Source organism: Sturnira hondurensis, unplaced genomic scaffold (genome assembly GCF_014824575.4).
Source record: "Sturnira hondurensis isolate 20B ecotype Veracruz unplaced genomic scaffold, ASM1482457v3 Scaffold0000880, whole genome shotgun sequence".
Taxonomy (NCBI): Eukaryota; Metazoa; Chordata; class Mammalia; order Chiroptera; family Phyllostomidae; genus Sturnira; species Sturnira hondurensis.
In genome coordinates, this window is record NW_028073511.1 from 14,716,450 (window position 1) to 14,728,412 (window position 11,963).

Genomic DNA, 11,963 nt, shown 5'->3' on the forward strand with positions numbered 1-11,963 from the left:
AAACATCAACATGTGGTTGCCTCTTGTGCTCCCCCGACCCAGGACCTGGCCTGCAACCCAGGCATGTGCCCTGACTGGGAATCAAACCTGCGACCCTCTGGTTTGCAGGCCAGTGCTCAGTTCACTGAGCCACACCAGTCAAGGTAGAACTGTTTATTTTGACTTGTATCAAAAATGAAGCTGAATTAAATTTGAATTAATTTCATTTGACTCTTAGACACTATGATTTGAGGATGGTGTATTTTCTAAAGACAAAGTGAAGCTCTCAGTAAAAATCCCAAGGTACACTAGCTATTTCAGTGGAAGGATGCTTTGCTTTGAGTGATCCATTATCACAGACTAGGGACTCACCACTTCTCCTCCTCAATCAGCCCTGGAGAGAGGACAGCCATCTTCACTTTCACCTAGATCAGTGGCCATGAATGGGAAGTAAGGTATCAAAGAAAAGTTTCTTGCAGCACTTCTCTGGCCTCAACCTGCTTTCACTGTTTCTCCCTCTCCAGCTCTATTTCCTACCCCTATGCCTACCCCCAAGCTAAGCATGGGCCCACCTGCCTCCACAGCCTGTGGTTGGCCTACAGAGCTCCCTGCCGCACCCCAGCCAATGAGTATGAATTATTGTCTTAGCTCCTCCTTGTCTCCTGTGGTAAACCAATGGAAAGTGGTTAATTTAAAAACAAAAATTAAGCAGAGCTCAAGGAAAAAGGAAAAAAATATATATTTTTAATTTTTTAAAACCTTTCATTTATTTATTTATTTATTTATTTATTTATCTTAAATAGAGGGGAGGGGAAGGAGAGAGAGAGGGAGAGAAACATCAATGTGTGGTTGCCTCTCATGTGTTCCCTCCTGGGGACCTGGCCTGCAACCCAGGCATGTGCTCCCACTGGGAATCAAACCAGCGACCCTTTGCTTCACAGGCCCATGCTCAATCCACCGAGCTACACCAGCCAGGGCAAAAAAATACATTTTTATGCTAAAAAATTTACAATTTCATATCTTTGAAAAAGCAGTCTATTTTCTTCCCAGAATATCTGTGTTTGTCAGTGGCCTTCTGGGTCTGTGTCAGCTCCCTTTCCAAGCTCCAGCTAAGCTTATTGCCTCAATCTGAAAGGGATCCCTGTTTTGAGATTCTTAGGCCAAGGTCCCAGCAGGTCCTATGGACATATGCGTAGGGAGGTATTGCTTGTGCCACTTTGGGGAACAAATGTCTGTTCCATCCATTCCTGTTCCGAGGTGCAGCCTCTAGGCAATAACAGAAAGATAATACTCAGTTTAAGAAATACAAACTGTTGTTTGTTATGCAATTTCTAATTAGTTTCATAGCATTTGAGTTAATACAATTTCCAAAGGGAGGATGGTACAAACATAATGTTTGTGGGGCTGGAAAATCTTAACAGTATATGGCAACATGAAGCTTAATTCACTGCAGATCTAATAACGAGAGCATCTCCAAAAAGAAGTGATGATCCCTTTCACAGGAACATAGGTGAAGAAGCTCTCCTTAGATGTAGTTCAGGTCGATGAGGCGGGGAACTTGTGTATAAAGCTGTGTCTAGATCATGCAGAAAAGCCATTAAAGAGTGAAAATAGGATTGTTTTAGAATATAACCAACATATACATGTGTGTATGCATTTGTGTATATAACTGAGTTATAGGTAACTGATTGCGATCCATCAAATAGATCAATGGATAGATAGATATGTAGATGGATATGACTCAGTTATTTAGTGTGAGAGTATCCCACAATGTATATTAAGTTTATATCCTGGCCTTTTAAATAGTTCCCTTTTTTATCTAGTTTACTCTCTCTCTTAAATTATAACTCTTATTTTGATGGCTAGGTTTCCTCAATGTCTACAGATACCTAGGTTCCATATTTCTGCTATTCTAGAAAGAATCTTTCCTAACACAACTTCCTCCCTCTCTTTCTCCCTCCCTCCCTTCCTTCCAGATAGAAGTTGCTTGGTAAATATCTCTTGAATTAATGACTTGATAATCTACATATGACATTTTCCCCCATTTGGTTCTTTTGTTCCATTTTCTCCTAATTCTTTCCATGTGCCTTTTGGAACTTCCTTTCCACTGAGAGCAAAACATCTTACTTTCTAAGAGTTTCCATCACTCATACTTTTTTTCCTGTACCAAAATTAAGCCCTATGTTGAGAACGCCAATTACCATTCTCCAACCACCCTCCAGAATTCTCCTCCTCGCCAATCCTAAACCCATATGACTACTCCTCCATTCATAAGCAGAAGTTGGCCCTTCTGAGGGACTTGGCCATTACTGACCTCTCTCTGTTACTGGCCTGCCAGTCTCTTGATCTCTCTTCCCTTCACTCACACACATCAGTGCCTAACTTGAAGTCTGATTCTCCAGCCCTGGGTCCATGTAGAGGATGCCCCCAGAATCCGGCTTTATATTTCCTTGGTCTCTGCCTTCCATTGTTTTTCATTAAACCATTCTTATAGTTTTACATAAGGCTGTACCTTTTATCAATCACTTAAGACAACAGATCCTTCTCTGAAATGCAAACCCTAACAGTCTATTCTGAGCCAACAATTGCTTATCCATCCTTTAATATCACACTCACGTTCCCACTACAACTTTCCTTCTGAAGCCCAATGGGAGTCCTGGCCTTTTTTTTTTTTTTACCATTTTATTAAATCCCAGTTCACTAGTGTCATCCTGGACTTACCGTCTTCCCCACCAGGAGACAAACAAGAATATTGGATAGCATTGCACATGTTCCCATGCATGATCTGTACGTAAAAAAATTCTTGTGGCCCTGATAAAGATCCTGACAATTCTTATACTACCTAGAGCCTTCTGTCCTGTAGTGTTTGTTTACAGGACAGATGTTTATTTTTATTTAACATCAATGCATCAAGCAAGGCATAAAAAAGCCTCACTGGATTCAACGCCAGGCCAGCCACTCTCCTCTCAGGTGGGGCTGTGCTCTAGAGGCCGGCATCTCCTGTGGCAAGCCCGCCGTGGCTCCACCCACAGCGCTTTCTTAACCCCAGCTCCACTATCATTGGCCCTTATTATTCTTTCTCCCGTGCCAGAAGCTGTTCTGAAAATAATGTCATCATTTACCAATTCTCTTTAAAACCGTATATGACTTTGCCTAATTTGATTTTGCCAATCCTTCAAAACTCTTCTCATTGTCTAATGTTGGCTTTTAACCATGTGTGGGAGCAGGAGGAAGTGACCTCATTTTTTTCTTAACTATTCATAATTTTCTTATTTATTCACCTTTTTAAAAAATAGTAAATTATCCATTTCAGATCCATCTGCAGCCAGGACGATTTTACTTTGTATACCCTGTGGCTTTACTCCTGCTTCCGAGAGCTGTTGTAATAGTAGGACTCGCCTTCCCATCCTTGGCCGTTGCAAAAGGCTGGCAGAGCTCCATTCATTTCATTATAAAGCGGACAGTGCTGCCTTTTCCTGCTCCACAGGATGGTTCTCCATGTGCTCCATCAAACACTTTGGTTTTGAAGAATTGATTTAATTTATTAAAATACTTATGAGAAAACTCTGTCTTTCTCTTTACAAAGTATGTCTCTTTCTTTGCATCTGTAATCTACCCATTCTAAGGGCCCACTTTCCTCACATGAAAATCTAGTCTAGGCTTTTAGGATGGATTATTATAAGGAAGCATCTGGAAGCTATGTTTTTGTTCATTTGTTTTATTTCACCAATAGAATCATTTAATTTTAAATGATACCCCATGGTTTTTACTCCTATTGATACTCCTGGTTGATACTCCTGTTGCTGAAAGCAGACTTCTCTTTACTTCCTTGACCGTAAATTGTGCACTTATGGTGACTTATTTTGCACATTCCTGGGATGGAGTGAGATGGTGTAGTTCAGATGATTGGGAAAGACACAGTAGTCCCTGCATCCCATTGGCAGGAATCGGGGGTTCAGGAGTCAATAACACTCTGCATATTCATGTGGGAGGCTCTTTCAGGCTTCTCACTTGTCAACAACTTACATGCAGGTGAAAGTCAGCCGTGAGTGCAACTTGTTCCACAAACCAACAGCATCCCCCTATCCTTCAGAGTTCCGGTAAGCCCTGCTGGTGATGCGTGACTGGTTCTGAGGCACACTATTTCTCAAGAGTCAGGATGTGTCGAGATGTTCCCCTGACAAGCGTTTCCAATGGGGCGACCCATTAGAGAGTGCTTCCACTCAAAATATTTGAAACATTTGGTTTAATACAATGGTTGAGTCTGATAAATGTATAATCCCTTCCCCTGTTACCTAGCATAGAATGATAGTCAATGTTTTATACACTTATAACAAAATCACATTGCTGATAGGAGTGTTCAAAACAGACAACTGAAACAGCTTTCTAATTACTGCCATCAAAAAGAGCTTTAAATTAAACAGTTTAAATACATATCATTATATTGTATAAGTGTGCCCCAATAATGCCCCCAACAAAGGGTTGTGCAGTCTGATGCTCCTGACCTAAGATTCTGGCTAGTGTAAATTGTGGTCACCCATACAATAAGACACCCCATCCAATTAATTTTTTGCTTATTTTTCCACCATGATGTGTATTTATATAATTGGAGGGTATATCAGCATAGTGATGCCTAATGCTGGTGTTCAGTGAGTGATTTACTAGGCCTTTGTAGAATGGCCGAAGTGTTTGATTGTACTTTATTTCCCAACTAAAATTATGGTGGCCAGGCTCTCGTGGCAGGAACCACCAACCCATCTCTACTTCAGAATCCCCCGAGTCTTGTTAAAAATGAAAATCTCCAACACCACCCTAATTCCCTGCTTTAGCTGGTCTGGGGTGAAACTCAGGGATTCCAATTCAGCCAGTCCAAGCTGGTGTATGGCCACCGATGTATTCCCTGGGACTCTAGGAGGTCAGTGGCTCACTTTTCTGTTTTAGACCCAACTCCATCAAATCTTTAGGAGAATATTTGTAGTCATGGGCCTCTCTGCCCAGTTTTGACTGAAATAGGCAGGATTTCATTTAAGCCATTGCTCTTGTGTGCTTTATTATTTTCTGAAAATATCAGCCTAACACCAGTTTCATGAGAGCCGTATTATATGACTCTGCTCTTTTTTGGTTAACACAACTATTTCAGGCTCTTGTCGAGATTCGTGGGTGTCCTTCCAGTTACACATTTTCAACCGACAATATTTGATAACAAAAAAGTTGTAAGCCAAAGCAAAACTCCATCACCACCAGATGGTATCACTTTGGACATGAATATAAATAGACTTCCAAATGGCCTTTCAGAAACTAACTGGGGATAATTAGAAAAACTTATAGAGCACACTATTGTTCTTCACATATTAAAACTGAAGACAGGAAACAATACCCTTGGAGAATTTTCTGTAGGATATGCAGTCTTTTTTTTCCTCCAGTTACTTTGAAAATGATCCTTAAATTATTCCCAAGTGGAACTGCGTCCTCTTGTTCTTTTTTAGTACAGTAAACATAGACACATGGATAAACTTTGTATGTCTTACCATACTTTGGTATGAAGAGAGCACCCTTCACTGAGAAGCACTGCAAAGAAGAGCACTAAGAACATGTCACTATGTTTACTTAACAGTGTGGAGGGCTTGTCCATAGCATTTCAAGGTATATGATCAAGGAGAATATAAAGAAAAATTTCTGCCCTGGCTGGTGTGGCTCAGTGGATTGAGCACCAGCCTGCAAATCAAAGGGTTGCAGGTTCGATTCTCAGTCAGGGCACATGCATGGGTTGTAGGCCAGGTCGGTGCATGGGAGGTAACCAAGCATCACTGTTTCCCTCCCTTTCTTTCTCATTCCCTTCCCCTGCCTATAAATAAATAAAATCTTTTTTTAAATATATTTTATTGATTATACCATTATAGTTGTTCTATCCCCCCTTCACTCCCCTCCCCCTGCACACTCCCTCCCCCACCATTCTCCCCCCTTAGTTTATAACCATGTGTCTCAAGTTCTTTAGATTCTATATTTTCCCCACTATTCTTGCCCTCCCCCCTATCTATTTCCTACCTACTGTCTATGCTATTTTCTGTACCTTCTCCCCCCTTCTCCTCCTCCCACTCCCCTGTTGATAACCCTCCATGTGTTCGTCATTTCTATGGTTCCACTCCTGATCTAGCTGGCCTCTTGGTTTGCTTTTGTTTTAGGTGTGGTTGTTAATAACTGTGAGTTTGCTGTCCTTTCACTGTTCATATTTTTCATCTTCTTTTTCTTATATAAGTCCCTTTAGCATTTCATATAATAAGGGCTTAGTGATGATGAACTCCTTGAACTTGACCTTATCTGAGAAGCACTTTATCTGTCCTTCCATTCTAAATGAAAGTTTTGCTGGATAAAGCAATCTTGGCTGTAGGTCTTTGGATTTCATGACTTGGAATACTTCTTTCCAGCCCCTTCTTGCCTGTAAGGTCTCTTTTGAGAAATCCACTGACAGTCTGATGGGTACTCCTTTGTAGGTGACTATCCCTTTATCTCTTGCTGCTTCTAGGATTCTCTCCTTCATTTTAGTCTTGGCTAATGTAATTATGATGTGCCTTGGTGTGTTCCTTCTTGGGTCCAACTTCTTTGAGACTCTCTGAGCTTCCTGGATTTCCTGGAAGTCTATTTCCTTTGCCAGACTGGGAAGTTCTCCTTTATTATTTGTTCAAATAAGCTTTCCACTCATGGCTGTTTCTTTCCCCCTTCTGGTACCTCTATAATCCGGATGTTGGAACGTTTAAAGATGTCTTGGAGGTTCCTAAGCCTCTCCTCATTTTTTTGAATTCTCATTTCTTCCTTCCTTTCTGGTTGGATGTTTCGTTCTTCCTTCTGGTCCATTCCATTGATTTGAGTCCCAGTTTCCTTTCCATTGCTATTGGATTCCTGGACATCTCCCTTCATTTCAATTAGTTTAGCCTTCATATGTTCCTCTAATTTGTGAGGATAATCCACCAGTTCTGTTAGCATCCTGATAAACAGTGTCTTGAATTGTGCTTCTGAGAGGCTGGCAATTTCTCGGTCATTGAGAGTTATTGGCTCTGGGACTTTGAGTTCTTCTTGCGCCATCTTTCAGGCTGTTCATCCTGTTCAGTAGCAGGATCGGAGCCCTAAAGTGTTCACTAGCACAGAGCAACTAAGTCGCTGCGTTGTGACGCTGTATGTGGGGGCGGGGTCAAAGAGGGACTATGGTGTCTTGTCTGCCACCTGCCACCTCGGCCCTCACTGGTGCTGCAGCTGCTGCCGTCACCGGGCCCACGCATTTTGTCCCACTGCACGGGAGTGTGCCACCACCGTCAGCCCTTGCCCCCTGGGGCCTGCATGGTCCGTGTGCGCGAATGTGCGACCGCGGTCAGTCTGCCCTGCACCCCAACTGGTTCTGGGCTGCCTGCGTGTCTGGGTCGGGGACCTGTCCTGCCCAACCCTGCTCGCTGCTGGCTCTGCCCCTCTTACTGTCCCAGTTGAATGGTTAGATGTAGTGGGACTTCTGTATAATTCAATTTTCTGTCCTTTAGTTGTGTCTTTGTTTCTCCAAACCTTTGTTGTATTCAAACTTGGTTGTGGGAGAAGGCACAGTGTTTCCACCTATGCCTCCATCTTGGCGGAAGTGTATAAAATCTTAAAACAATAGAAAATGTTCTGCCTAAACTTAGTCACAAATATTTACTTTCATGTTAAGAACATTGCACAACTTGCTATTTTAAAAAATTGTACTCACTGTTCAAATTGTCTGCCATAAGCTTTAGAGACCAATCTGTTGCTCGCCCACTCACACCTGAACAAGTATACAGAAAGCCATGGCCAGCATTGTATGTGCTAATCCATGTGAAGCTTCACGTTTTTTATTTCTACTCTTCCCTATTTGCCACTGTTCCCTGCATTTTATGTTTGTATTGGATCTAAATTATTTTTTAAACAAATACAGCTGCTTGAAAGCAGAAAAGACAAACATACCTAGAAAAATTTAAAGGGATTAATGTTAAGCAAAACTAAAATTAGCTATAGAACTACATATAAATTTGTACACTTCAGCAAATGATTTTTTTAAAAGTAATAACCTGTAATAAGAGAAGGAGGACATAAACTTACAGAAACTTTGAATAAGGTAAACATGCAGATGTTGGTCCCCAGTCCCGCTGACTGTGGCTTCTGTGGGTGACAATGTACTGGCTCAACTTTGTCTCTGCCCCTGTCACAGCTGAAGAGTGAGTGTCCCTGCTTTGCATACCTCAGGCACCGCTCCGCTCCCACAAGGTGGAATTTGGTAACCCTCTACACCAAGAGGACTCTCTGTAATCATTGTATTTACAAAGACCTGTCAGAAAGGATTTTTGAAATGTCGAATTTATTTAAATGCTTTCTGGATTATTAGTGGGTTTCAAATCCTGATGGATGACATCTCAGTTATGATTTTTTTCAAAGCACTATGCAATAAATCTAAATTTTTCCATTTCAAAATAATTTCCTGCCCAAATTAACTTCTTGGCCAGTAAGTATATATTAGACCTAATATATATATATATATAGATATATAGATATATAGATATATAGATATATAGATATATAGATATATAGATATAGATATATATATACNATATATGTGTGTGTGTGTATATATATATATATACATATACATATATATACATATACATACCCCTGTATGTATATATATATACATTTTCTTTTTTTTCCTGTCCCCCACCCTCTCCCCTTTGGAAACTGTCAGCTTGTTCTCTATACCTATGGGTCTATTTCTGTTTTGTTTTGCTTACTCATTTATTTTGTTCTTTTAGATTCCACATGTAAATGGGATCCTATGATATTTGCCTTTCTCTGACTTATTTCACTTAGCATAATATTCCCTAGGTCCATCTATATTGTCATAAATGGCAAGATTTCATATTTATTGCTGAATAATATTTCTTGCACACACACACAAATACCACCTCTTCTTTACCCATTCATGTATTGGCTATTATTAGTAATGCTACAATAAACATAGGGGTGCATATATCTTCTCAAATTAGTGTTGTATTAGTATTTTTATTTTTATTCCATTTCTCAAATTAGAGGTGGAAACATTGGGTCATGTGACGGCTTTATTTTTATTTTTTTGAGGAAGCTCCATACTGTTTTCCACAGTGGTTGTACCAATCTACAATCCTCCCAACAGTGCAGGAGGATTTCATTTTCTCCACATCCTTGCCAAGATGTGTTCATTTATTTTTGTTTTGTTTTTGTTCTTTTTTTTCCAATTTTTTTATTTAATTATTTTTCAAGTACAGTTTTCTGTCTATTACTCCCATCCCATCCCACCCCCCATCCTCCCCCCTCCTTCCCATTTCCACCCTTCTCAGTTGTTGTCCATGTATCCTTTATATATGTTCCTCTAAATCCCTCCCCTATTTCCCCTGACATTCCCTCCCCTCTCCCCTCTGGTCACTGTCAGCCTGTTCTCTATTTCAGTGTCTTTGGTTATATTTTGCTTGCTTGTTTGTTTTGTTGTTGAGCTTCCTGTTAAAGGTGAGATCATATGATATTTGTCCTTCAACACCTGGCTTATTTCACTCAGCATAATGCTTTCCAGCTCCACCCATGCTATTGCAAAAGGTAGGAGCTCCTTCTTTCTTTCTGCAGCATAAAACTCCATTGTGTATATGTACCATAGTTTTTTGATCCAGTCATTTACTGACAGGCACCTAGGTTGCTTCCAACTCTTGGCTATTGTAAATTGTGCTGCTATGAACATTGGGGTGCATAGGTTCTTTGGGATTGGTGTTTTAGGGTTCTTAGGATACAATCCCAGCAGTGGAATTGCTGGGTCAAAAGGCAAGTCCAATTTTAGTTTTCTGAGAAAATTCCATACTGTTTTCCATAATGGTTGTACCAGTCTGCAATCCCACCAACAGTGGACCAGAGTCCCCTTTTCCCCACACCCTCTCCAACATTTGTTGTTTATTGCTTTGTTTATGATAGCCATTCTCACCAGTGTAAAGTGGTATCTCATTGTGGTTTTAATTTGCATCTCTCTGATGACCAGTGATGTTAAGCATATTTTCATATGTCTGTTGACCATCTATATGTCTGCTTTAAAGAAATATCTATTCAGGTCTTCTGTGTTAGGTCGGAGTCACTCGGAAACCAGACAGATACAGCAAACTAAGGAGAGCAGGGTTTATTAGTAGGGAATAAGAGGGAAAGTGGAGCCAACCAAGAGAGGTTGGGACTTGCTCAATTGTTCTTAGATCAGGGTTTTTAAAGGCAAAAACCTGCGGTTGGGGTATTAGAGTCTGCTTGGCTAGAGCTGGTTGCTGGGTGGAAGCTGCATCCTGTTATGCTGGATAGGCCGACCCCAGACCTTAATCTTCCTGGGTAGGGTCTGTAGGCAGCTTCCCATGGTGTCATTTTCTCACCTGGTGATTTTCATTCCTCCTAGGCCTGCCTCGATCTAACACTCTGTCCATTTTTTAAATTGGATTGAGGGTTTTTTTAGTGTTGAATTATATGAGTTCTTTGTAAATTTTGGATATTAATCCCTTATTGAATATATCATTTATAAATATTTTCTCATTTAGTACATTATATTTTTGTTTTGTTGATTATTTCATTCATTGTGCAAAAACATTTTAATTTTATATAATTCCATTTGTTCTTTTTTTTCCTGTTTCCCTTGCTCAAGGAGATAGATCCAAAAAGATATTGCTAAGAGTGATGTCAAAGAGTTTAATGTCTATGTTTTCTTCTAGGAGTTTCATTGTTTCAGGTCCATGATTTTCTTAAGGCTAAAAAGGTAAATATGTTTTAGAAAGTATAAACAACCAGTAATTTAATAAATATCTTTCAGTATCCTGCAGTACCACTTATCTTCTCAATAAATTGTAGTTTAGGTCTTTTTATTTAATTACTTTCTTCCCTATTAGCCTTTAAGGCAGGGCTATATTCACAAGACTTGTGTGTCAGCCTCTGGGACTAGCACAGTGTCTTCTCAGATGTAGGCACTCAATGAATCTTTGTTGACTAAATCAATAAATGGAGAACACCTATCCGACATTGTGCTTTATATCACTGAATTACGAAAAGAGTTAGGATCAATATGGACATTGTTCATAAAGAAAAATAAAATATTGAATGTTTACTACTTACCTAAACACTACAATAAGAGGAGAATACAGATGAAAAGAACTAAATCTTTGCCCACATCCAACTAATCCTTTGGTGAGGAAGAATATAAACAAAAATTTTAAAAAAAACAGTTTTTAGATGTTAGGTATTAGACAGGATATAACTTTTGGCTCTGCCTAGAGGAAAGTAGATTTGGAACCAAAAAAGCTTTGCTGGAATTTCAAAGCAAAAGTGAGGATGGCTTTTGGGGCTGAATGGACAGATCCACAGTGGGAAAGGCGTGCGGGGCTGTATGACTCCTTCGGGGATGACACGTACTTTAAAGGGCAAGTGGAGGACCACAACAGGAAATGGCATTAAATGGGTAGGAAGAGGTAGATAGTATAAAGCTTTTTATAATGTTCAAGAAAATTTGAAACTTGTGTTATATAATTTAACGCAATTTAGGGAACCATTTAGGAATTCTGTCAGAGAAGTCATAGGATTATATTTTGTTTCTGGAGAGTATGTTAATAGCCTTATAGCTGGGAATTTGAGAGTGGGATATTGAAATTTCATATATCAGGTAGGTTTTTATGGACCTATTCATCTTCAAGAATAATAGTCATATCTAAACCAAGGCAGTGGCAATGGGGCTGAAAAAGAAATATTAGGTTTAATATATAGATAAAGATTTATATATAATATAAATTTATTTAATATATAGATAAAGATGGGAAATAAGAGTCACATTAATGTTTAATTCTTTTTACCATGAATCCAAGCCACCAACCATGTTAACAGAGGTAATCCTCTTCTAGTAGCTGAGATGATTAAAATGTTTTTTTAAATCTGCCCTCTTACCTAGGTAA